Raw genomic sequence first — 27,523 nt, 5'->3', positions numbered from 1 at the left:
ATCTTGGCCAAATTAAAAATGATGCAATCCCATCCCTGTGACTCTAGATACACTTTACCTTTACAAGTACTAACACTATATAAAATAAGGAAAAACAAGCGCTAACATTAGATGCTGGATAGTCTATTCGCCTTCACATGTCATCACTCAGCATTCTCAGGTGAAGGATGCTGGAGTAATCCCTGACACAGAAATTGTCTGTGAAAAAAACTCCATGTTTCACTGCTTGTCATTTTAATTTTCAGTAAAGTGAAAACAACCCTCCAAGGAAATACAAGAGACCAAAAAAAAAATTCTAAATTTGTTATTGGTTATCCTTATCTTGCAGGTTCAGCGTCCTAGGTCTGAATGACTATACATATTTAAGGGTGTGCACACGCATATCAAGCTCGATCCTGTTGGAAGCATTGCAGGGATGGAGCATTGTACAGACAATTCACTTGTGAGTTACATGTACTGTTGCTACGGGAGGTGGAGGAGGGACAACTGATGTGCAGGATGGAGTGGCCTCTGGGGGGTTTGCACTTGGTGCTCAGTGCTTGTCTGGTGCTCAGTGCCATTTAAAGATAAGGGGACACTTGTGCACATATGGGAATTTGGAACACCCATCCTGAACATCCTCAGCAGACTTGAATGCCCCAAAACATACAATTTGATTGGCTTTCAACTAGAAATGGTCCTATTATGATGTAAAATATTTATTGGTGTCCTTAGTGGGGTTGAGAATGGATATGAATGGATAAATGATCTTTCAAATACACCATAGAAATTTGTCTTGGTTGTATAAGTACCTGTACATTAATTTGAAGAGTACATATGTTTATTAACTTCTGAAAAGTTCACATTGCATAATCCTCTTGTAATTTTGTTGTTAAACCTTTGGTATAAATGTTGATTAAATGTTAAGTCAGCTTGGCATAGGCAAACGTGTTTTGAGTGTAGTACAAGTCTGCTTGGTTTTTACTTGTCAGCTTTAGTAAAGTAATCCTTTGCTATGATATTTTATGACAACTGTTGGCATTTTGTCAATGACTCATTAAATCACACTAAAATATCCACACATCCTTATATAAAACACATTTTGTGGTTTTGAGAATTTGGGATAATTTTGTTTGATTTGAATGCATGACAAGAAAATAGTGCCACTTAAAATAATTAGGGGCTGATTTATACATGGATGGAAGTTTTTGACCAGTCCATGATCAATTTATATTTAGTTGAAAAACGGCATTAAAGGGAATGTGTTACTTTTTAGTAGGTTGTAAAAAGGTAAACCTAAAAAAAAAAAAATATTAGGTAAATAGAAAACTCATTTAACCACATTTCATAGTTACTTTTTTAAGTCAGCAGGTTTATCTCTAAACAATTTTAAGAGCACCAATGCTTCATAATAAAAAGCAAAAGTTTGTTGCGTACCTGTAGTTTACCTAAAATGTGGGTTGGGTTCAGGAAATTGTTCATTTAAATCTGCCCCACATGAATGTCTTGCAATTTGTGCAGCATCAAAATATTCCATGTTCTGTTGTCCCTCTTATGCATACAGGTAACTGCTGACAATGCTGCAAGCTGGGAAAGAAATGAAATCAGATTTACTATGAACATGAATGTAACACACCTACAGTTTGCTGCATTATATGGTAGTTATTTAGGTTGAAAAAAAGACACGTGTCCATTAGAGATGACCCGAACCTCCGATTTTCGGTTCCCGAACTTCCGCGAAAGGTTCAGTTCGCGCAAAATTTCACGAACCGCAATAGACTTCAATGGGGATGCGAACTTGGAAAACTAGAAACACTTATGCTGGCCACAAAAGTGATGGAAAAGATGTTTCAAGGGGTCTAACACCTAGAGGGGGACATGGTGGAGTGGGATAGACGCCAAAAGTCCCGGGGCAAAATCTGGATTTGACGGAAAGCAGTGTTTTAAGGGCAGAAATCACACTGAATGCTAAATTGCAGGCCTAAAGTGCTTTAAAACATCGTGCATGTGTATACATCAATCAGGGAGTGTAATTAGAGTACTGCCTCACACTGACACACCAAACGCACAGCTGTTTGCGTAGTGACGGCCGTGCTGGACTGGTGCGCACCATGGCGAGAGTGCAGGCCGTGGCGGTTTTCAAGCCCATATGGTCGCCGGGCTGTGGTAGCTCAATGATAGAACAGTGACTGTCCAGCTGATCAAATTTGGTCTGTCCACAATGAAGCAACGACCTTATTATCTTCTTGTATGTAGGTAGGCATAGGTAGGTGCCCCAGTATAGGTAGGTAGGCATAGGTAGGTGTCCCAGTATAGTTAGGTAGGCATAGGTACGTGCCCCAGTAGTTAGCTAGGCATAGGTAGGAGTCCCAGTATAGGTAGGTAGGCATAGGTAGGTGCCCCAGTAGTTAGCTAGGCATAGGTAGGTGTCCCAGTATCGGTAGATAGGCATAGGTAGGTGCCCCAGTAGTTATCTAGGCATAGGTAGGAGTCCCAGTATAGGTAGGTAGGCATAGGTAGGTGCCCCAGTAGTTAGCTAGGCATAGGTAGGAGTCCCAGTATAGGTAGGTAGGCATAGGTAGGTGCCCCAGTAGTTAGCTAGGCATAGGTAGGAGTCCCAGTTTAGGTAGGTAGGCATAGATAGGTAGATGCCCCAGTAGTTAGCTAGGCATAGGTAGGTGTCCCAGTATAGGTAGGTAGGCATAGGTAGGCGCCCCAGTAGTTATCTAGGCATAGGTAGGAGTCCCAGTATAGGTAGGCATAGGTAAGTGCCCCAGTAGTCAGCTAGGCATAGGTAGGAATCCCAGTGTAGGTAGATAGGCATAGGTAGCTGCCCCAGTAGTTAGCTAGGCATAGGTAAGAGTCCCAATATAGGTAAGTAGGCATAGGTAGGTGCCCCAGTAGTAAGTTAGGCATAGGTAGGAGTCCCAGTATAGGTAGGTAGGCATAGGTAGGTGCCCCAGTAGTTAGCTAGGCATAGGTAGGAGTCTCATTATAGGTAGGTAGGCATAGGTAGGTGTCCCAGTATAGGTAGATAGGCAAAGGTAGGTGCCACAGTAGTTAGCTAGGCATAGGTAGGAGTCCCAGTATAGGTAGGTAGGCATAGGTAGGAGTCCCAGTATAGGTAGGTAGGCATAGGTAGGTGCCCCAGTAGTTAGCTAGTCATAGGTAGAAGTCCCAGTATAGGTAGGTAGGCATAGGTAGGTGCCCTAGTATAGGTAAGTAAGTGCCCCAGTAGTTAATTAGGCATAGGTAGGTGTCCCAGTATAGATAGTTAGGCAGGGCCTGGCTGGCACAGTAATAGCAATTACCAAGGTCCAGCTGCAACAGATAGGGCTGTATAATGAAGTGTCAGTGGCAACACACACAAAAAAAAAACACATCAGGAGAACATTAGCTCTCAAAAGAGCTGTTGAGGGGTGCTATTTTAGCAATAACAATCAGCCAGGAGCAAGCTAACAAACCTACAAGAGCCTAACTAATCTTTCCCTATGAGAGTCTGCCAGCAGCTGTCCCTTCACTAATTACTGCAGGTACACGAGTGAGTGTAATGGCCGGCGGTGCCTGCCTTTTATAAGGGTGGGAGTGGCTCCAGGAGAGAGTGTAGCCTAATTGGCTACAATGTGCCTGCTGACTGTGATGTAGAGGGTGAAAGTTGACCCTAATGGCGCACTATGGGGGCAAACCGAACTTCCGCAAAAGTTCGCCTGAACTACCGAAAGTTCTCCTGGAACCGTTCGCTGGCAAACCGTTCGGGCCATCTCTAGTGTCCATTAAGCTCAACTGTTTGAGCATTTTTGGCTTATTTAGCACCAAAGGCAATGCATCTCAGCAGAGATAAGGGTTGGGGGTGGAGTCACATACTCCCGACTCCTTCCCTATTGCATAATTTGTCAGCAGCAGGATAGCAGGATGGAAGGGCCCATCAGAAGGAGGCAGCGGGAGAGTTCAAGGCTGGGCTGTGTGCTGAGCTTGTCTTCTGCAGCTTAAAGGGGCCACACTGTAGGAGTTCTGGATCTGCATGGGAGCGCGCCCACTACTTAAGACAGCACTCCAAGTGATGGGCTGCAATATCTATCAATAAAAAATGGCACTTTTTAATTCTTACTACATCTCTATTCAATGAGCCACAAGTGCAGAAATGCTTTGGCTGTATCCACACCTAACAATAATAGCTGTTAAAGGGGAACTGAACTGAAGTAAGAGGTATACAGAGGCTGCCATATTTATTTCCCTTAAATCAATACCAGTTGCCTAGCAGCCCTGCTGGTCTATTTCTCTGCAGTAGTATTTGAATAACACCAGAAACAAGCATGCAGCTAGTCTTGTCAGATCTGACTTTAAAGTCGTGCTTGTTCAGGGGCTATGGCTAATAGTATTAGAGGCAGAGGATCAGCAGGGCTGCCAGGCAACTGGTATTGCTTAAAAGGAAATAAACATGGCAGCCTCCATATACATCTCTCTTCAGTTCCCCTTTAAAGGTAGGGAAAGCATTCAAGCTCATTTTCAATGCAAGTATAGAATTTGCAATAACTACTTCTTGCAATAAGAGATTCCACACAGTTTTTTAAATAGGTGGTAAAATGTTCTTTTTTTTTCTTCTTGTGTAGTACATGGCCTCTCATCCTTGTACAGACCTTGGGATTAAAGCTTTTATTTTACTATTGAATGCCTGTATTGGTCCTGATGGATTTTACGGACTATATTACAAAAAATTTGCTCATATCTTAATTCCGCAATTAAGAACTTTGTTTAAAGTGGATCCGAGATAAACTTTTACTCATTGCATAATTGTGTTCCTTTCATATAGTTTATAGGGCATTCCTCAAGCCAAATACTTTTTTTGTTTTGTTATACTACTCTAATTCCCTATAAACTAAACAAGCCTCACCCACAGCTTTTCACAGTGCCTTGGCACTGTAGCAAGGGCTTATGGGGGAGCTCAGTCTGGGCAGGAGGTTACTAGCCATTGATTTCAGAGGCAGAGGGGAGGAGGGAGGAGGAGAGGGAACTGAATTCACACACAGGCAAGCTGATAGCATCTCCAGTCTTCAGCCTGTGACAATGTGACAAATAGAACATGGCCGCTCTCATTGTATCACAGGAATAAATAATCAAACTTTTGAAGCTGTTTGCAGCTAGATATGCTGTGTAAACTATCTAAACTTTAGATACGATATATAGACAAGTTACTTGTTATAGTTAGTTTTTCATCTCAGATCTGCTTTAACACGGTTCTTCAAGGTGCTAAATTTCCTCCAGTACTCACTAATGCATTTGTTTCTTTAATCCCTAAACCTAATCTGGACCACACTTTACCCCAAAATTTTTGTCCTATTTCACTCATGAATAATGATGTGAAACTTTTTCCAAAATTTTGGCCAACCGTCTGTCCGTTGTGATTACTGATTTGATCTCCCCCTCTCAATCTGGGTTTATCTCACAACGACAAACCACAGATAACACCCGATTAGCATGTAATATACTCCAAGACGCTAAATTTAGTACCGTAATCAGACTTCTTTTGTTAATCCTGGACATACATACGGCCTTTGATTCGGTCTTATACAATACAATACAATACAATAACATTTCTATAGCGCTTTTCTCCCATAGGACTCTAAGCGCTTAGGCTCTCTCAGATTCAGTAATTAGTAGGATGAAGTATTCACACAACAAAAGTTATATTTCTGCAAATGCCAGACTGAACAGGTGGGTTTTCAGTCTGGATTTAAACACATCCAGGGATGGGGCTGTCCTGATCTGTTGAGGTAAGGAGTTCCAAAACATAGGGGCAGCATGACAGAAGGCTCTGGGACCAAAAGTTTCCAAGTGGACTCTGGGTATGACTAGATTATTAGAACCTGTGGATCTGAGAATGCGGGGATTGCTACGCAGCTGTAACATATCTTTCATGTATCCAGGGCCTAGATTATTCAGGGATTTAAATGTCAGTAGGCCGATCTTGAATAGGACCCTCCATTCTATAGGTAGCCAGTGAAGGGAATGCAGGACTGGCGTTATGTGGCAGTGACGGGGTTGGTTGGTTAGCAGTCTGGCAGCAGTATTCTGTATGAGCTGTAGGCGGTACAAGGCGTTTTTTGGAAGGCCAGTGTAGAGAGCATTGCAGTAGTCCAGTCGGGATGTGATGAAGGCGTGGACTAAGGTTGGCAGATCTTCTGGGGGTATGAGGTGCTTGATTTTTGCAATGTTCTTCAGGTGAAAATAGGATGATTTCACCACAGCAGAGATTTGAGTTCTGAAGTTTAAATCCCCATCAATTAGAACTCCCAGGCTACGCACATGATCAGAGCTGCGTAGATCCGTGCCTCCTATTCCCAGTGGTGAAGACTGCAAGTTAAGTTGTTTTGTTATCATGCTCTGCCCTCCAATCAGAAGGACTTCAGTTTTGTCTGCATTTAGTTTCAGCCAGTTGTCATTCATCCATTGCTGTAGTTCACGTAAGCAGGCGTTTATAGTTAGAGTTGGGTCTGTCACACCAGGCTTGAAGGAAAGATATAGTTGGGTGTCGTCTGCATAGCAGTGGTATGTCAGGCCATTTTTTTGGATTAGTTTTCCCAACGGTAGCATGTAAATCGTGAAAAGCAGGGGAGAGAGGATTGAGCCCTGGGCCACCCCATACTTAAGTGTTACAGGGGTGGACAGGAAGGGCCCCATAGACACTTTGTGGGTTCTGCCACTCAAGAAGGATTGGAACCACTGAAGTACTATGCCATCAATGCCGCAGTATTCCTGTAGCCTGTTTATCAAGATGTCATGGTCAACTGTGTCAAAGGCTGCAGAAAGGTCTAGCAGTATGAGGATCGAGCACTCTCCTCTGTCTCTTGCCATGAGCAGGTGGTTGCATATTTGGATGAGGGCAGTTTCAGTGCTGTGGTGTTTCCTGAAGCCAGACTGGAATGGGTCATAACTGTTATTTTGTAGGATTCTGGCTTCTAGCTGGAGGTATACAGCTTTTTCAATTAGCTTGCCCAGAAAGGGGAGGTTAGAGACAGGTCTGTAGCTGGTCATTGCATCTGGGTCCAGGGAGGGTTTTTTGAGGAGAGGCCTGATGATTGCTTCCTTCAGTAAAGCAGGAAATATCCCTGATTGTAAGGAACAGTTAACAATTTTGAGGAATACCGGTACGAACAGGTCGGGGCAGTTCAACATGAACTGTGTTGGGCCAGGATCCAGGTCACAGGTAGTTAGGCGGACGTGAAAGAGGATGCTTGATGTGACTTATGGCCTTATCTTCATAAAGTTATAGATAAAATGGGCATTGCTGGACCTTTTATAGATTGAATTTTGGCCTTGTATAGTTCCCCACAAACTAAATTAAAGGATACCCGAACTGACATGTGACATGATGAGATATACAGGGGTATGTACAGTGCCAAGCACACAAATAACTAGACTGTGTTCCTTTTTTACTTTCTCTGCCTGAAAGCGTTAAATATCAGGTATGTAAGTGGCTGACTCAGTCCTGATACAGACAGGAAGTGACTACAGTGCAACCCTCACTGATAAGAAATTCCAACTATAAAACACTTTCCTAGCAGAAAATGGCTTCTGAGAGCAGGAAAGAGATAAAAAGGATAAATGGTTCATAGATTTTAGCTCTGGAATATTTCAATGAATGTGTCATTGAGCAAAAACAAAACAGTTAAAACTTAAAAAGTAGATTTAAAGATAAAATAAAATGATGAAATATCCTAAAAAGTCATTTTTAGGATAAGGAAGATAGATACAATCATTTATTTCATTAGTTTATTTTCGCTCTGGGTGTCCTTTAAGAATATCAGGTGTCCTTTCTAAGCCAATTCAAATTGGTAGAGAAACTAGAAAGGGTTGCCCCTTATCACCTTTACTGTCCAGCATACCGTATATACTCGCATACAAGCCGAATTTTTGACCCCCAAAAAGGGGGTCAAAAGTTGGGGGGTCGGCTTGTATGCGAGTCTTCCCTGGTGGTCTAGTGGTGGGTGGTCGGGTGGTCCGCGTCCCGCTCCCCCCCCCTCCCCGCTCCCCCCGCGGCCGCTGCTGCTATTACCTTGTTAGACAGCGGCCGCTTCCTAATCCGCGTTCCTCTTCTTCCTCAGAGTGCATCACAGCAGCGCGCCCGGCGCTGCTGCTGTGACGATGCAGGGGGCAGGAAAGAGCGGTTCTCTTGGTAACGGCGATACAGATCGCCGCTATAGGGAGCCGCGCTCTTTCCTGCCCCCTGCATCGTCACAGCAGCAGCGCCGGGCGCGCTGCTGTGATGCACTCTGAGGAAGAAGAGGAACGCGGATTAGGAAGCGGCCGCTGTCTAACAAGGTAATAGTAGCAGCGGCGGCCGCGGGGGGAGCGGGGGGGAGCACTACCCACCTATGCTGGGCACTATACTGGCTAAACTGGGCACTATACTGGCTAAACTGGGCACTATACTGGCTAAACTGGGCACTTTACTAGCCATACTTGGGTACTATACTAGCTAAACTGGGCACTATACTGGCTAAACTGGGCACTATACTGGCTAAACTGGGCACTATACTGGCTAAACTGGGCACTATACTAGCCATACTTGGGTACTATACTGGCTAAACTGGGCACTATACTGGCTAAACTGGGCACTATACTGGCTAAACTGGGCACTATACTGGCTAAACTGGGCACTTTACTAGCCATACTGGGGCACTATACTAGCTAAACTGGGCACTATACTAGCTAAACTGGGCACTATACTGGCTAAACTGGGCACTATACTGGCTAAACTGGGCACTATACTGGCTAAACTGGGCACTATACTGGCTAAACTGAGGCACTACCTACCCATACTGGGCACTATACTGGCTATACTGGGCACTTTACTAGCTATACTGGGCACTATACTAGCTATACTGGACACTACCTACCTATACTGGGCACTATACTAGCTATATTGGGACACACTGGGGGGCTGCACCAATCCAGCATTTCCTACCCCCGGCTTATATGGGGGTCAATCATTTTTCCCTGTTTTTTCAGGGAAAAGTTGGGGGGTCGGCTTATATGCGGGTCGGCTTATATGCAAGTATATACGGTAATCCTAATATTAAAGGTTATGTTAAAAACGGGAATGTATTTAAAATTAGCCTGTATGGTGATGATGCATTACTTTTTTTTGTCTCCACCTATTACCTCTATGCCCAGTGTATTTCAACTTCTAAATCTTTTCGGAGACCTCTCTGGTTTAACAGTAAATGTTGCTAAATCACAAGCTTTACCCATAAATCTTCCACCTTCTGGGGTGAAAGTATACAAGGCCAACTTTGATTTTAAATGGGTAGCTACTAGTATCTCCTATTTAGGAATCAAGATTATCCCATCTTATGATGCACTTATCACAGCTAACTACTTACCTTTACAGCAGACTATCTCACTCACTTTGCAAGATTGGTCGACTTATAGAATCTCTTGGCTTGGGAAAGTTAGGGCCCTAAAAATGGTAATTTTACCAAGGATTTTGTATTACTTAAGAGCCTTACCTGTTAGTTCTGGTCGTTATCTGGTTAATAAATTTCAAAAGCTTTTAAACAAATTTGTCTGGGACAATAAGCCAGCTAGATTTAAAAACACAAATTTGTACAGATCTCTCTCTCATGGCGGGGTGGGAATGCCTAATCATTGGTATTACTTGCTAGCGACACAATTTGCGCAAATGTTTCCATGGTATGATTTACATTCTACGACTCTATGGGTGAAATTTGAAAAGAATTTAGTGCTCCCCTTTAATTTAGCCTTAATCCCGACTTTAGGATTACATTCTGCCCGGCAATTAAAGTCTTTAAACCTCATAGTATGGGATAACTTTTCTTTATGGCACTCTCATAAAATACCTATGAAACTGTTCAGAAAAACCTCCTAAACCGTCTTTCCAAGGACATCCAGATTTTCCCCCAGCATTTTATGACTCCTCCCATTTTAAATGGTGGATCGATAACTCCTTAACTACATCAGATCGGTTTTTGATAGCGGATACATTTATGCCATTTTCTTTGCTAAGATTTAATAAAAATATTCATATGCCTGAGTATTTTAGGTATATTTTAGGTATATTCAAAACAATTTTTTTTTTTAAAAGCACACCAGCCCTTATGGTAGGTTCCATTGTACATTTTATGAGAACCTATATTTATCTTCTATTATTTGTAAAGGGGTTATATCCCAAATGTACCAACATATTATTGCTCTATCACATCACAAAAAAACTAAGGCAATGTTAGATTGGTAAAGTGAATTACAAATTACTCTAGACCACGCTGAGTGGCTTAACATAAATCTTAACATATCTGCCACTAAAACACCTATGATAATGGATACAGCATTAAAACTTTCTATTTGTTGGTATAAAACACATTTAAAAGTTCATAAAATATTTCCCAATTCTCCTCCCCTTTGCTTTAGGGTTGTCAAGATAATGGCTCATTTTATCATATATTTTGGTTCTGTCCAGTGGTACAAACTATTTGGGAAGGTTTTCGAGGTGATCTGAGCAACTTTGCCTAATACATTTAGAGGTAAAACATGCACTTCTGTTAGCCCCAAATAAAAGTATTCCTAAAAATGGAGGAAAATATACTTTGTATATATCTGCTCTATTTTATGGGCTATTGTGCGTAATTGGAAACAATCTTTAGTACCCCTGGAGCAAATACGAGTGGAATGTTTTCGTACCATGGACTATCTTCACCATACCTTGCAAGATTCAATGTTTAAATTCAATGCAAATTGGGACTGCTGGTTTAATATAACTATTCTAGGCACTACCTGACTTGCTAATTATTATCTTAAGGCGCTATGTAACTTTCTGGGAATTGCAGGATTGTGGGTTGGATCTATTTGTCTATACCCCTGATGTTCTTATTGTAGAGCTGATTAATACTTTTATATAAGTTACTATGTTGTTTTTCTGGGTTATTCCTTTGTTACTTAAAGTGACTCCGAGCTCATAAAAAAAATGAAAGTTGAACTCACCTGGGGCTTTCTCCAGCCCAGTGCTGGTCGGGAGGTCCCACGACGGCGTCCTGGCTCTTCTCCTTCTCCCCGCTCCGGAATGGCTGACAGGCCGCAGCCCGGGCGACACTCGCCCGAGTGTCGGGCTGCTCCTTCCGCGTATGACGCGGATTACGTCACACGCCGGCCGCCTCGCGTCATCACGGCGGCCGGCGTGAAAGTACTGCGCATGCGCGCTTTAATCGCGCATGCGCAGTACTTTCACGCCGGCCGCCGTGATGACGCGTGGCGGCCGGCGTGTGACGTCAGCCGCGTCATACGCGGAAGCTGCAGCCCGACACTCTACCGAGTGTCGCCCGGGCTGCGGCCTGTCAGCCATTCCGGAGCGGGGAGAAGGAGAGGAGCCAGGACGCCGGCGTGGGACCTCCCGACCAGCACTGGGCTGGAGAAAGCCCCTGGTGAGTACAACTTTCTTTTTTTGGGTGAGCTCGGAGTCCCTTTAATGCAGATCTGTGATATGTAATGTGATGCATCACAAGTTTTGATATCTTGCTGCTTTTTACTGTACATATGTACCATTATATTTTTCTCCAATAAAACAAAGTGAAAGAAAATTGAAGAATGTGCTGTTTGATTTCATTTTTGAGTCAATGACAAGATAGAGATGTTCTCAGACCATGGTTCCATGAAAAGAGTTGGAACCCAGCTCACATATCCTTTCAGTTCCTAAGCTTAATGTAGAGAAAGTTGTTCACACTTAGCGAATGGTGTGTTTCCAAACTTAGTGTTAGAGGTAGCAACAGTATGAAGGTTGCACTGGAAGAGGTCACTATTTTATCGGATATGGAGACAGAAAGGAGAAAAAAAGCGCACACTGTGATACTAGTAGGTGAGGGCTCTAGGCCCTATAGGAAAGGTCTCACCTGGTTGTTGAGGCTGGAGAAACCTATATAGGTTTGCCAGCTGTCACGCTTGTGTCCCTCGTATGCCGGGGACCTGGCTTGCATGGATATCCTCACGGTCTTGGATGGTGATGCAGTCGGGATTCCATGGTGGTTATTTGGAACACGCTGCAGTGGGCGTGTAAAAGTTTTTCTGCGCTTGGGCCGGTACGAGCCTGATTCCCCAGCTATGAGTGTGGTAGGAGATAAAAACAGCTAGCAAAGCAAAGCGGTGTTAGCCGCAAAGATATGCAAAGGCTGCGTTTAAAAACTTTATTGCAACACGTTTCCCAGGGGTGCTCCCCTGCTTTATCAAGCATAAATCAAAGCCAGCCAGGTCCCCGGCATAAGAGGGACACAAGCGTGACAGCTGGCAAACCTATGTAGGTTTCTCCAGCCTTGACAACCAGGTGAGACCTTTCCTATAGGGCCTAGAGCCCTCACCTACTAGTATTACAGTGTGCGCTTTTTTTCTCCTTTCTGTCTCCATATCCAGCACTGTTCTATACAGTTAGCAGCACTTGTGATACAAGGGGACCCACAGATTGCTCTCTGATGGTAAACTTTACTATCAGAATCCACAGATCTACATAACTCTATTTTGTCAACACTGTTTGTACACCAGAGGAGGTAGTTAGGAAAGTTAAAGGGCTGAAAAGTACTGCCAAGTGACTATTCTGATGACTTTCTCCCTTGACTAAGTGGAGGCATGTCACATAGGGTGTAGATTGCTGTGACGATTGGGGTATAGGGACTGATTAGATGGCAGCAAATCTGCCAAGACTTACACTATGGTTAAACTAACTTAATTTTAGTCCATTCAAAAAAGGTTTGAAAAGCCAACGCATGGATAGTCACGTGTGGAGGCCATGAACTGCATGGATGTAACAAACGTTGGAGAGGCAGCTGCTGTGAACAGTGCTACCACCACAGCTGCCTCCAGCTCCCTGCCTAGCAATCTTTTCATGCCTCAGGCGTCTAGCACGCCGAGGACGGGTCTGTCAGCCGCACATAGGGTTGCATTGTCGCGCGCACAGACAGGACCTTTATGCGGGGAGGAGGCGCGTCAGCTGACCGGCCGGTCGGCTGACGTCAGAGGAGCCGCTCGCCGCTCTTCATTGGCTGATAGGAGGGGGCGTGCTGGAGGGGTCTCCTCTGCTTCATAAGCCTAGCTGAATCGCTCGCAACTTGTCTGCTGTTGCGAATACTTGGTGTTAGCGCTCAGACCTTAGATAGTTCTGGTGTGCTTTGATCCGAGAGGAAACCAGGGATTTCACACAAGATAAGAATTGTTTGATAGCCTTAAAGATTATTCATTACTGTGTTATTATCTGTGCATGACTCGGGCTCGTTCTGACTACTCTTCTGCTCAGTGATTCTGTACCTCTGCCCGTCTGATCTTGCTGCCGACTCTGCCTGTTTATACCTTCCTGTCTCTGCCTTCCGATTTTGTACTGCATCTGTCTGTCTGTTGCCAACCCGATTAGTCTGACCACTCTACTCTCACCAGAGGGCCCTTGACTCTGGTGAGGGGCACTGTACTGTTGGTACCCACCAGCTCCTCTGGTGAGGTATAGCTAAATCTATCAGTACTACTGTTGCACCAATCACTATATTGCAATTTGCTGTCACATCAGCTTTCTGATATACCTGTATTATGGGTGATTCTGCAGATCACCATATAATCAGGTATATATCTGCATTGTAGGTGATACTGCAGATCCCCTAATAATCAGAATTCTGTTCCTTGCTGACACAAATCGTTACAATGGGAAATATCTCTGCTTTTCACACATGTAACAAAATAAACAAGCCTTAACTGGTAATACTTTAATACACTAATACATATTTTATGAAATTATGATTTTTTGATATACATTTTAAAAATACTTTAAAAAAAGACTATCCCTTTAAATTAAATTAAAATAAACCAGGGAAACAATACTATTGTGTGCGTGACATGTTTGTGCATGCTGCTGGAAACTTGTGTTCCCAGAAAAGGCAGAAAATTGTCAGAAACACATGCTCTATTAGTAGAGGTATTAGCATACGCCTCAATTTACCCGTCTCTCAGGCACTCACTTTAGAATTTATAGTTGTGGCATGCAACCTTTTACTGTCCTGTGCACCAGTATCTGTCTCAGTCCATCTGCTGCATTTCAGGGATCTGATTAGTATGGTCTTCTTTTCTGGATGGATTTAGCTACACTAAAAAGCTAACCCAAGAAACATTTTAAAATTTTAATTATTCCAGGGACTTCTGCAAAGGTTTTCCATAGGCAGTCAAATCTATTTAGTCAACCAAAAAGATGGGACATGATGATAAAACCAACTGCATGTCATCACATGTAAATAAAGTTAGTATGTCACATATAATACAAGTATAATACAAGAAGTGTGTTATAGCCCTGGTCCAATTAACTTTTTCTCACAGGAGATTTTTTTACCTTATCTAAAAGTAGCTTTTTAGCAATATAAAAATACCAAAATGTAGGTAAAAATAATATCAAATGTATTTTGAGTAATTTCTTGCCTGCTGAGAACTTTGAGGCTAGGAGCACACTAGGCAGTGCAGGGACAGTTAGGTTTTATTGTATAGGATTATCTTTTTATATTTTAGGAAGAGGGTGGAGGAGTAGGGTAAGTGACACTGCCCTTCCAAATCAGTATTTTTGTTTTGTTTTTTTATATCCTGTACTATAAAACCCCTGTGTCCCCTCCTGTGTGTGTGTCCGTGCTTTTGCGCTACTGTGCATGCACAGCACTTAGAGCATGAGGACCACCGGCCAAGGGATCGGGTGTGTGCGCGCACAGCTTATGAGGGAGAGAGTCAGTGCAGAGGGTCGTGGCCAGAGCCTAGAGCCCGTTTTTAAATGGGTCTTAGGCCTAGTTTAATATAATATGCCCGGTTCATCTTTGTTTTTCTGTGGGGGAACTGGGAAACTGGACATTGACCTTAAACACCAACAGTTTTGAGTTCTGTTAGTCTGTGTTCTTGAGTGTTAAAGATAGAGAGCAGAACTGGGCATTTTAGAGACAGTTGATCCTCTAAATATGCAACCTGTACCACTTCAGTAGGTATTTTCAATAAGATTCTTAACGTGTACCCAAGTCAGATGTTATATTACTAAAAAGTACACACAGGCATGTTCCTTGCTCAATTACATGCCTCTGTTTCCTCTCTCTACTGCTTTCTGTTTGCCTTTCCCTCTGCTGCGTCCCCTGAAATTGCAGACAAGCAGCTTGTCCGCACCCTAATAGGGGAAGAGGTGTCCTTTGCAGGAAAGGCACTCCTGCAGAACGCCCACTCTGATATTTGAAAAAACCCTTCACCTTTCTCACCTCTCTTTGTTTCTTCCCTGAGCCCTGCAACCCCCTCTCTTCACCCCTTCCCTACCTTTCTGTAACACAGGACAGCTCTCTGTGAGAGCTGAGATTATGCAGTATCATGACCTTTGGGGTTGCGACCATTTTGAAAAAGAAGAAAATTTCCCTGTGACCCAGCAGACGAATGTAGCAATGTGGAATGGTGAGGAGCAGATTGTTGGACTCTGAGAGAAAACTTGGTTCAGGTAGTATATTTCTTGCCACCTCAGATTCTTTCAGAAAAATAATGTCATGTTTAATCCCCCCTCAAAAGTTTAACTTGGCTCAATTTATTTCAGTCAAAATGGAAAAGACTAGATCAGGAACAAAGTACCGTATTTTTCAGACCATAAGACACACCTGACCATAAGACGCACCCAGTTTTAGAGGAGAAAAATGAAGAAAAAAAAGATTTTGAACCAAATAGTATAGTTAAGTATTTTATATCAAGAATATCAAGAATATAAAGTTAACATCAGTCAACAACAATATCAAGACCCATCATTACTTTAACAAACATTTTCATGACCATATATGTTAAAATGGACAGCAGTCAACAGAACCATGCTCTCATATCCCCCCCATATTCCATCAGGTGCTCACCTTACTCCCCTCCCCACACATCTTTTAATACAATCAAGAAACAGTTGCTTGAAATCTTATATATTCACTCCAAACGCCATATGTTACCGGTACATTATATTTAGGGGCAAGCACTCTTATTTACAGCACTGTATGGTAGAGAACCCTCAAAGTTTATAATACCCAGGACAGTGTCCCAAAACGGTGATCATAAATCATGCAGAGACTTTCTGCTCTTCAGCAATAACTTGTTCTGTCACACAGTGTAAAACTCTCATGCTTCTTTTCTCACAAGGCTAAACGCTGTCAGCAAGGTTCAGTGTTACCAGTAAGATGCACAATTGAAGGTAAAGAGGCGCCCTGGTTGAAATAAAAGCATCTAAAAACAGCTTAAAATCGAGGAAATAATATGAGGTGGCTTACCTCAATAACGAAATCCTTGTATATGACAAAAGATTTTTATTTAGCACAGGCAACGCGTTTCGCGGGTCCAAGCCCGCTTCATCAGGCCAATAAAAGTGCCAAATGAACAAGTCGATATGGCAAAGGGAGCCATTACCAGTAAGATGCGTGGATACCCATCATGCAGTGAGAGTATGCCTGCATGATTTATGGGTATAGGTAACACTGAATTTTGCTGACAGCGTTAAGCCCTGTGAGAAATCAGGCATGAGAGTGTTTTACACTGTGTGACAGTACTTGAAGTTATTGCTGAAGAGCAGAAAGACTCTGTATGATTTATGGCCCAGTATGATGGCACAAGCTTTGAGTAGCAGTAAATACTGTATACAAGTATGGTAGGGAACTGTTGTGAGGCTTGTGCAGTATTACCATACCTTCGAGACGCTGCTGTGCACGAATAGTGTTGCCGTATGATGTAGGGTTGGGCTGTCCATCAAACAAGCATCAAGAGGTGGGCGGAGAACCACGGTACTTCTGCTCAGCGTCAAGCAAGGCATCCATATGTGGGCGGAGTGGTAGGCGGAGTTCCAGGATACTTCGGCCAGGCATACCATACGGGACATCCAGCGGTAGGACGGAGATCTGCAGAGTATGGTACAGTACGCTGTACTACCACGTGGGTACGGAGATGCGCTGAATGCCAAATTCTTCAGCGGGCAAGGAGGCAGAAGTTTAGTAGTGCTTGGTTGCATCAGAGCTGGACTCAGTATGGAGGCATGGCTGCAGAAGGGCACCGAGCAAAGTTAATTACCGTAGATAGCCTAAAGGGGCGATTGGCGGCAGAGCAAGGAGCAGGGACACCAGGCATGGAGCAGTGGCTGCAGCATAGAGACCAACAGATTGTGCAAGTAAGAAAATGTTTTTTCAAACATATGTAAATCTGTACATTCGGACCATAAGACGCAGGGACTTTTTCTCCCAACTTTTGCGTCTTATAGTCTGAAAAATACGGTAATTTGTATTTCTGTAAATTCATTGTCACTATAAGTCTCTCAGTCCAGTCCAAGATGCTTAAAGTGCTGATACTGCCATACTGCAGAGCTGTTATACCTTAGAAAAGATGTATTAAAAACATTTTCAGTACTTTCTTTTATGTTATCACTATCAACAGATACATATTTCTTCTTTCATAGGCAAAGAGGGTGATGATGCAGATGTTATTTATCAATGGTGATAAGCTTGAATTTCGCACAGAAGTAGTAATTTAGCAGTGAAATTGGGAATTGTGATGCTAAATTTCAGACTATTGTGAAATGTAATGGTAAATGATCCGTAATTTTGCAATAATGTGTAATTTTAGGAAAATATAACCTTTTTGTGCCCATAGACTAATACATTTAGCCAAAAGTAAGAAACTTTATTTTCCATATAGGAAAGATTTTTTTTTTGTATGCCTTATAGACTTCAATGCATTAGTGTGAAAATAACTCCAAAAATTACACTACACGACACTTTACTAAACTAAAATCACTCTATAATACCCATCAACAAGAAAAAGGATATTTGCAAAAACTTATTAAAGTATTGCTCCCCATCAATCTTATAATTAGAAACATTCATAAACATATATTCAAGTCAAACACATCTGGCAGAAGTATGGGAACTTTAAGTTTTACTATGTTTTTATAACAAAAAATAATTTAAGTGATTGTCATATCTGTACCAGTCATAAAAGAGCATTTTGCAACATTATAAATTTTCACTCTGAAAATGTTCTTTTCTTTCAAATGTTATCCTAGCCATACCTTGTTTGGGTAGTAGTAGTGATCAACTATCTTTTTTTTTATCTTAATTCAATTTTAGCAAAAATGTAACTGATCATTGATTGAATTGCTTGCGCTGCATCACCTAATGTACAACTCTATGCAACTCTGTGCAACTGACACATACTTCTCACACATCCCACTCAACAGAAATTTACCAACATGTCCATGGCTCGAAGTGTAAATGTTCTCCCCATGGCTGGGAATAGAACCAGAGCGGTAGGCCTGGGTTCTATTCCCAGCCAATGTGAGTTGGCTTTTGACATGCTACAAATCCTTAAGCAAGCTAATTTTTCTCTTGGATATATCATAATGGTACATGCTAGGCTGGCTGCAGCAAGTATCATTGTAGTGTGTTGTGTTGGTGGTATAATGGTTAGGATAGCAGCCTACAGAGCGGTAGGCCTGGGTTCTATTCCCAGCCAATGTGAGTTGGCTTTCGACACCCTCCTCTCTCCGGGAGGAGGAAAGGAGGAAGAAAAGGACTAAGGGAACAGTCAATAGGGTCTATGGGCTACCATATAGGATAAACAAGGTCACGTTTGCAATTATTTTAATTTTTCCGGCAGAATCCGGAATTCACCGGAATTTAGCAAAAATCTGGCGGAATTTTCATAGCGACGGAATTTAATGCTGTCGGAATCCGCGATTTCCGGCGGAACGGAATTTGCTCTTTCCAATCATCCCTACTCTAAAGTCATGTAGACAGGATGATTTTATCAGTACATATCCTGTATATCGGTTTATAGATAATATCTTCAGGGAATACAGAGCTTAAATGTACTTCTGTTCATAATTTTAAAATGGCATGCTTGTGTCAGCCCATATATATCTTATTCAACTGACCTCCATGTGTTAGCAATTATGTTCTTTTTATCTATTTATGGTGACAGATCTAACTCTGTTCTTGTACTGTTTGTTAGGAAAAAACATTTTTTTCATAAGTGTAGTGTCTGTACATTCTCACCAGTGGTATTGAAGTGAATTGATGAGCCGTGGTATGTGTAAAAACACCGTCTGTAAAGCACTAGAGCTTGAAAGGCATCACTGATATTCAATGACACACTGAAAGACATGCATGTTCTGCAACAATAACTAGACTTGTTCACCTTGTCAACAACTATACAAAATGAGGCTCACTGATATACCACTTTATGTGAATGTCAATATTATGTGCTATTAGGATACACTTTCAAAATTAGAATGAACAATCTGTGAACAATGTATTAGTTTAAGGTCTTGCTCAAATGCTTTTCTGCAAGCAAACAGAAAAGCACTTGGCAACTTCAGGCGGCGGATCCTGTCGTTTGATTTTTACATTGCCTTTTGACCCCTGCAGGAGAACTTAGAAGCGCCACAGTTAGCCGATCAAAAAACGAGAAGATGGGAAATGATGGGATCGAGTGTGGCGCTTGTGCAAATTATGTTAAACAACAGTACCAAGCACTGTCCATTCATTTGAAACAACGGAAAAAAGGAAAGAGTACCAGAGAGCACTGCTATGATAATTAAATCTAGGACAATATGTTCTTATCTAGAGAAACAATATATGAAAACCAGTAAGAAAAAGATCTCACAATGCACCAAATTGTCAGAAAAGTATAATAAATAATCTTTACTTTAGCTCAGTAGAAAAGGTAATGAATACAATAAAATCCATATACATAGCACAATCAAACACTAGGTGAGGGAAACATCACAGTAATAAATAAAGATTATTTATTATACTTTTCTGACAATTTAGTGCGTTGTGAGATCTTTTTCTTACTGGTTTTCAGTGTTTGAGTGAGTACAGTCTCCTTTGCCATCAAAAGGCACTCAGAAGCATGGGGAATCTCTGACAGGAAGAAGTTTGGCACAATGCTGCAAGAGCATCAGAAGACAAGTTTCTGAGAGTCAACAGTTTGTGTGATTGGGGGCTCATAGGTCCACAGCTTCATGCATAGCCTAAAAGTCGTCGTAGTAAGCAAGTTTTGGGTTTAACTATAAAGAGAAGATTGTAGGTTTGACAGGTTGACTTTAAGGTTTGCAGGTTTGACAGGTTGAGCTTGAGTAGCAAAAAAGCCATTGCTAAGACATCAGAAAAATAATGTCCAATTTGAAGCCTGTAAGAAGTTATGGATTGATGAATCAAAATATGACATCTTTGGTTTATTATGCAGGATTTTTAACCACTTCAGCTCGCAGGTGTTTTCACCTTCAGGACAAAGGCAATGTTCCCCTGTCAGCACTCCTTCCATTCATTCACCAGTAACTTTATCGCTACTGATCATATCACACCTAACTGATCTATATCTTGTTTTTTTGCCACAAATTAGGCGTTTTGGTGGTAATACTGGTTTTCAGTAATTACTTTATTTTATATGCATTTTATAGGGAAAAACAGGGAAAAATTAAAAAAAAGACATCATTTCTCCAAATACACCCCCTATAATTTTAAAATAATCAATGCTACTATAGATCAAACTCACACATTTTATTTGCCCATTTGTCCCTGCTATCACAAACTTTAAATGATGTTCCTAGTACAATGTATGGCGACATTATTTGGAAATAAATGTGCATTTTTTCTATATTGTGATTTTTGTTATCTTGTACCCTAGGTATTTTTTTTTATTCTATCACTTTTGTTTTTTTTGTTTTTTTACAAGTGTTTTATCTTGGTACAAAGTATATGAAAAATAACGATTTTACTGCGTTTGAATCAGTTAGCACAAAAAAAAAACACATGACATAGGCCTCAGCCTAATACATCCCACATTCTATTCTATTGCTTGTCACAGTTAAAATGTTGTACCATAAACATAATCAGATAGATTTTTGGGCACACAGCAGACTGTTAATCACAAGTAGCACCAACGGCTTTTTCAAGGCCATTTTTTCACCAAAAGTAATAGTGTCATGTTTTCTTAGCAAAGTTTCTGGAGCATCTGAACAATAAAGAAACACCATAAATCTCACCATTCTGAAAACTAGAGGCCCGGGGCTATTCAGATATTTCAATTTTGTAACATTTGGACTTTATTGGTTTTGCTGAATTCTGAGCATAACTTTGAAAATTTTATTTTTTACATTTTTTTTCACTTTGTCACAAAAGAAAATCCACATGACACAGGCCTCAGATTCCAAACACCCCAAATTACATTCTCTCACTTGTCACAGTAAAAATGGTACACCATGTACATAATCAGATAGCTTTTTAAGCACACAGCAGACTGTTAATCACAAGTAGCACCAATGGCTTTTTCAAGGCCACTTTTTGCAATAAAAGTAATAGTGTCATGTTTTCTTAGCAAAGTTCTGGAGCATCTGGATAATCAAGAAACACCATAAATGTCACCATTCTGAAAACTAGAGACCCAGGGGCTACTCAGATATTGGTATTTTGTAACATTTGGACTCATGCGGTTTTGCTGAAATTTGACCATAACTTTGAAAATGATTTTTTTTAATTATTTTGAATTGAGTTTGTCCCTACTTATGTTTTATGGGACATGAGTCCAAGTTTTAAAACATAATATAGTGTATTGTACAGCTGGTCATGTTAAAAATGATATAACATATCTCACTTAGTAACAAACTGTTAGTGAAGCAATGCATTATACCCAAGACGCACTTGTTTGCACTAATTATTACAGCGCCATTGTTTGTTTGCATAGCCCCAGCAGAGATTGAACATCATAAAAAGACTACTAATGTCACCATTATGGAAAGCTAACAACCAGGGATATTCAAAAGTGGGTGTTTTATGAACTGCCTGCTCATGTAGTGTTGTTGAAACTTTCCCAAGTGTCATTATAATTTAAAAATTACATTTTTTTTTGTAAGTTGGATTGAGTTTGCATCTATATATTTTTTTATGTGACGTGACACAAGCTTAAAGAGAATCTGAAGCGAAAATAAATCTCGCTGATTCTCTTATATATAGCAGGGGCATGTTTGCCCCTGCTAAAATGCAGCTATACCGCCGCTGAACGGGGGTCCCTTACCCCCCAAATCCCCTCTGTGCAGCGCGGGGATCACTTCCTGGTGAGGCAGGGCTAACGGCTATAGCCCTGCCTCTCAGCGCGTCTGTCATCGCTGATTGCCACCCCTCCCTGCCCCTCTCAGTCTGCCTTCACTGAGAGGGGTGGGGAGAGGCGGAGATCCGCCGCCTGAAAGACGCGCTGAGAGGCAGAGCTACAGCCATTAGCTCTGCCTCCAGCAGCAGCAAAATCCACGACCAAGTTGGTCGTGGATTTTGCAGGGGGGAATTTGGGGGGTAAGGGACACCCGTTAAGCGGAAGTATAGCGGCGTTTTAGCAGGGGCAAACATGCCCCTGCTATATATAAGAGAATCAGCGAGATTTATTCTCTCTTCAGATTCTTTTTAAAAACAAAAGAAAATGTATTGCCACATTTTCCATGGTTAAAACAAAGACAAATATGGCTACTTTGAATATATTACTTCTCTTACTAGTGATGACAAATGCATTTGAACTTACCATTGGAGGTCCAGCAGGATTGGTGAAAAGCCAGATGTCAGAAGCCAGGGGTCAGACGACAGGAGATGGTTTGCAGAGTAATGTGGCTAGCACTCTTTGCAGCAGGGTTCAATGTTCAATTTTGAAGCTTGGGTGTGTTCTTGGGATTCCTCCAAGCATCAAGTTTCCTCTGACACCCCAGAAACATGGTGGTAGGCCAAATGTGAGATCCTTTGAGGGATAGTAAGTGGCATGAATATATAGGGGAAATATATAAAGGGGGAAATGCCAGTAAAATATGTCCAAGTTGAAAATAACAGAACCCCCCCCCCCCCCCAAAGGAAGTCTAATAATCGATGTCTGTGTGGTATGCCTTAAAGCACTCGGCACCACACAGTGCTGGGGCTGAGGGGCAGTCTGGGCAAAAAAACCTGGACTCCCTCCTTCTCCGGTGTTTGACACATACTATGCATCTTCTTGTGGGTTTCTATTTAATTTTCATTTGGGGGGATTAATTCAGGAAAATGTCGTTCTCTAAGCCGTATTGTATTGTCCAAATTAATTGTATCTTGTAGTTGTGGGATTTGGCCAGAGTGGTACATGAGAGACTTGAGGACATAGGCGTCCGCACGTATGGCAAATTGGGACGGCTGTCTCCCCCTGGCCGCCCGCTGCCCCCCCCCCCCCCGGCCGAATCAGTGACGGTGCCCCTCGCTTCCCCCCACCTGACTCAGCGCAGTGAAGGGGGAGCAGCAGGCATAGTGGTGGAGAAGGGGGGACATCCTCCCCTTCCCTCACCTTGGTGCTCCCTGTTACTCACTCCCCCTGCCTCCATTATGCAGCGGCGGGCGCAGCGCAGCAGAACATTTCCTCTATTCCGTGCAAGCGAGGAAGGCTCTGTGCGCAGCTGGTCTGGTCAGTGACGTCAGACCAGCGATGCACAGATCTCCCTCTATCGCAGGGGAATAGGGGAAGTGTTCCGCTCTACTGCCGCCTGCCAGCTGCTGCATTATGGAGAGGGGACCGAGGAAAGGTGAGCCCAAGGTGAGGGAAAGGGGGGAGACTTCCCCCTTCCCTGCCACTGTCACAACTGGGGGGGTCCCTGTCACTAGCTGAACTGGAGGGGGGGGTCCCTGTCACTACCTAAACTGAGGGGTTCCCTGTCACAACTGGGGGGGTCCCTGTCACTACCTGAACTGGGAGGGGGGGTCCCTGTCACTACCTGACCTGGGGGGTCCCTGTCACTACCTGAACTGGGGGGTCCTGTCACTACCTTACCTGGGGGCTTCTGTCACTACCTGAACTGGGGGGCTCCTGTCACTACCTGAACTGGCGGGGTCCCTGTCACTACCTGAACTGGGGAGGTCCCTGTCACTACCTGAACTGGTGGGCTCCTGTCATTACCTGAACTGGGGGGGGGTCCCTGTCACTACCTGAACTGGTGGGCTCCTGTCACTACCTAAACTGGAGGGCACCTGGCGCTACCTAAACTAGGAGGCACCTGTCACTACCTAAACTGGGGGGCCCTATCACTACCTAAACTGGGGGCCCTGTTGCTACCTAAACTGGAGGGCACCTGGCACTACCTAAACTAGGAGGCACCTGTCACTACCTAAACTATCCAGGCCAGCCAGCCCAGCATCACCACCAGCCAGGCCAGCCCAGCATCACTGCCAGCCAGGCCAGCATCACCGCCAGGCCAGCCAGGCCAGACCAGCCCAGCATCACCGCCAGCCAGGCCAGCATCCCTGCCAGACCTTTCAGCACACACATCATCCCCAAGCCAGCCAAAAACAGTATTGCCAGGCCAGCCAAGCACAGCAGCCAGTAGAGGAGAATTCAGAAGCCAAGTGAGAGGTGTCTACCATATTAAGGGGGCATTCTGCCTATTTATGTGAAATGCTGTCTATTTATGTGCCTCATGACTGCTGAATTTGTCTTGTTGGGGGCCTCATGATTGCTGAATTTGTCTTGTTGGGACCTCATGATTGCTGAATTTGTCTTGTTGGGGGCCTCATGATTGCTGAATTTGTCTTGTTGGGGGCCTCATGATTGCTGAATTTGTCTTGATGGGGGGGCCTCATGATTGCTAACTGCGAGATCTGTTAGAGATCTGCAAGATCTAAATCATCATCATATGAGACAATAGCATTAAACCTACTTTTTTAGCTTTTTAAAACAGAAAATGAAACTGGAAGGTTCTAAAAAAAATGAATACATTTTTCAAGAGTAGGATGGATGAAATAGTTTATCTTCACAGTTTATTTTCAACTTGGATTTTCCATAATGTTCATGTATGAGTTAAAACGTTTGTATTTAGTTTAAATTGCTGTTGGCACTTTGCGATAGGTAAGTGACTTTTGGTTTGCAGTTTGGGCACTCGACCTCCAAAAGGTTCACCACCACTGTCCTAATCTAATGTCCCACCATTGCTAAGTTCATGTAAACTTGTCTACACCCGCAACCACACCCATTTTTCGGCACGGTGCACGTAGCCCCATTTTTTGGCGCTCCTAGCGCGCCACACAACGTACCACCAATTTTTGGCGCGCTACTTCTTCCTCCCCCCATTTTGCCACCCCTGGAAAATTTTCTGCGGACGCCCATGCTTGAGGACTTTTGACTGGCATTCAAGATAGGAGTCTTTTTGGCCTGTTTTACTGTAAATGACAAATGCGTTATGCATTGCCACCTGGAACAAATAAAACGCTATCTTTTTATACCAGGACCTCCATTTTCTCTTCCGGAAATAAGGAGCCAGCATTTGGTCGGCCAAGTCTACTGCTCCCATCCCTTTGTTGTAAGCAGCAAGTTGCCTCTGGCTTTTCAGACCGCTCTCTTGACGCGACCGGAACCGGAACTCTGTGTGTATAGTTTACAGTATCATCAGATCCCTTTTGTCTTGAAACTTTAAGGCAAGAAGCTCGTCCCTTCTGAGGCTATAAGTCTCTCCAGGCTGCAATTTTTTATTTACAACCTGTTGTGGGAGGCCTAAACGGTTGGACCTCACCATCCAACAAGCACCAGTCTCTGCTGAATAAAGGAATTTAAACAAGGGTATGCTCGAGTAAAAATTGTCCACTTAAAGATGGTAGCTTTGGTGTAGAAGTGGCTTGATAAGTTCCACAACAATTTTCCCACTCTTGCTGATGTATTTTGGGCATCCAGCTGGCTGTAATAAGCTGTCTTTGCCTTCATAAATGTTGAAGGTGTATGTGTAGGCAGTGTCGCACTCACATAACTTGTACATTTTTACCCCATACCTTGCCTGTTTGCTTGGGATATATTGCTTTATTCCAAGTCTCCCATGGTAGGGTACCAGCGATTCATCTACAGCAATGTCACGCTCTGGAGTGTAGATGTCCTTAAATGCTGTGGTGATGTGGGTCAACGGGGGCCTCAGCTTAAAATGCCTGTCATAGGCAGGGTCAGTTCGGGAAAGACACTTGCTATTGTCACTAAAATGGATGCATCTTGACAGCACTTCATACCTCTGCCTAAGCATTGTAGATGGATACATGGCTGCACTGTGAAATAGGTCTCTTGACCAATACAACCTGAGCTGTGGCTTTTGAGTTATGCCCATACTCAGTGTCAGGCCAATAAATGTTTTTATTTTGGGCACGGTGGTGGGCTGACATTTTTTCACCATATAGTGGGTGGGGTGTAAATCAAAAAACGGTTGCGCATACAAGTTAGTCTGCTCAACTATATGCTGCAACAATTCCTCTGTGAGGAATAACTGGTAAAACTCAACTGGTGACAGATTGTCAGTAGGCACTGACACACCAGGAGTAGCTGTAAACGCAGGGATATTGGGCGCAATGAGATTAGGGGATGACCAGGTGCCACGTATGATATGGTCCGGTACCCAGGGCCGGCCCTAGACTTTTTGCCGCCTGAGGCAAAATTAGAAAAAATCGCCCCCCCCAGCCGTGGGGGGGGGGGGGGCGAGCTGGAGGGGTAGCTGACAGAAAGGGGGTATTGGGCCTAGCGGTGGGGTGGGGGGGGGGGGGTCGGACCCCCCCCCCCCCCTCCCTCGCCTGGGCCCCCCGATCTGCGCTCCTCCTCCAGCGTCAAGTAACCAGCGTGCATAAAGATGAAGAGGCAACGGGCGGGGGAATCACTCACCTCTTCCGCGTTCCATCGTGCGCTCCACTGACGTCACCTCCTGCAAGGCCGTCCACTTACAATACAGTGGGCGGCATTGCCGGAAGTGACGTCAGTGGAGCATTCTGTCAGCTACCCCTCCAGCTCGGCGGGCGGCACCCAGCATCCATGGACAGGTGGGTGCCGCCCCCCCCCAGATCTGCCGCCTGAGGCAAATGTTTCACCCCGCCTCATGAGCGGGCCGGCCCTGCCGGTACCTCCTGCCTGCAAGGCCGGCCACCCTGTCTGCGCCTGGCTCCCCTCTGCTCACTACTGCTGCTGGCTGCTGTGGTGTTGCCCACTGAGCCCCCTGCTATGGCCTTTGATGGTTGTGATGGTCCCTCATCACCTGACCCAGGATCCCTTCGCAAGCGGCGAGATGGCAGCCCTTCGGACTCTGAGCTGTCAGATCCTGATCCAGAGTCTGATGGAGGGAGCCACAGATAAGGGTTGGTAGAGATGGTAGAGAGGGGGAAAAGTACTGTAAGGTACCAAAAGGTAGTGGAAGGGAGGATCAGGAAAGCTAAATGGTTAAGGAGAGGGAGGATCAGGGTTAAAGTGGACCAAAATTAAAAATACAAGATTTCAGAAATAAAATCTATTTTCTAAATTATAATAAATAATAGCCTTTTTTCAGCTGCATGATGACAAATATAAAATATTTTACATTTATTGGAGGAACCCCTCCCTTCCTTTCAAATTGCCGGGACAAAATCCGGCAAACTGGTGAAGTAGGTGGTGTCCAGCAATGGAGGAATTGCTAATGGCTGCCCCCAGTATAATCCTAGTTATGAAAAGAGAAGGGTGAAAAGCATGCACTGAAATGCTCATAGGCTTGAAG

The 27,523-nt window shown here is 43.4% G+C and overlaps 1 protein-coding gene and 1 long non-coding RNA gene across 3 annotated transcripts in view; one reads left to right on the top strand and one right to left on the bottom strand.

Moving 5' to 3' along the window:
* VIT (vitrin) overlaps positions 1–27,523 on the top strand; it is a 437,052-nt gene that overhangs the window by 95,696 nt on the left and 313,833 nt on the right. The gene's annotated exons all lie outside the window — the stretch shown is intronic.
* The window catches only part of LOC137504045 (uncharacterized), a 73,221-nt gene that overhangs the window by 13,392 nt on the left and 32,306 nt on the right, over positions 1–27,523 (bottom strand). Inside the window, exon 2 of the long non-coding RNA XR_011019405.1 lies at positions 1,417–1,566. This is a non-coding gene — a long non-coding RNA (uncharacterized lncRNA). The remainder of the gene's footprint in view (positions 1–1,416; positions 1,567–27,523) is intronic.

Source organism: Hyperolius riggenbachi, chromosome 4, assembly GCF_040937935.1.
Source record: "Hyperolius riggenbachi isolate aHypRig1 chromosome 4, aHypRig1.pri, whole genome shotgun sequence".
In the NCBI taxonomy this organism is placed as follows: Eukaryota; Metazoa; Chordata; class Amphibia; order Anura; family Hyperoliidae; genus Hyperolius; species Hyperolius riggenbachi.
This window is presented reverse-complemented; position numbering and strand designations above follow the sequence as displayed.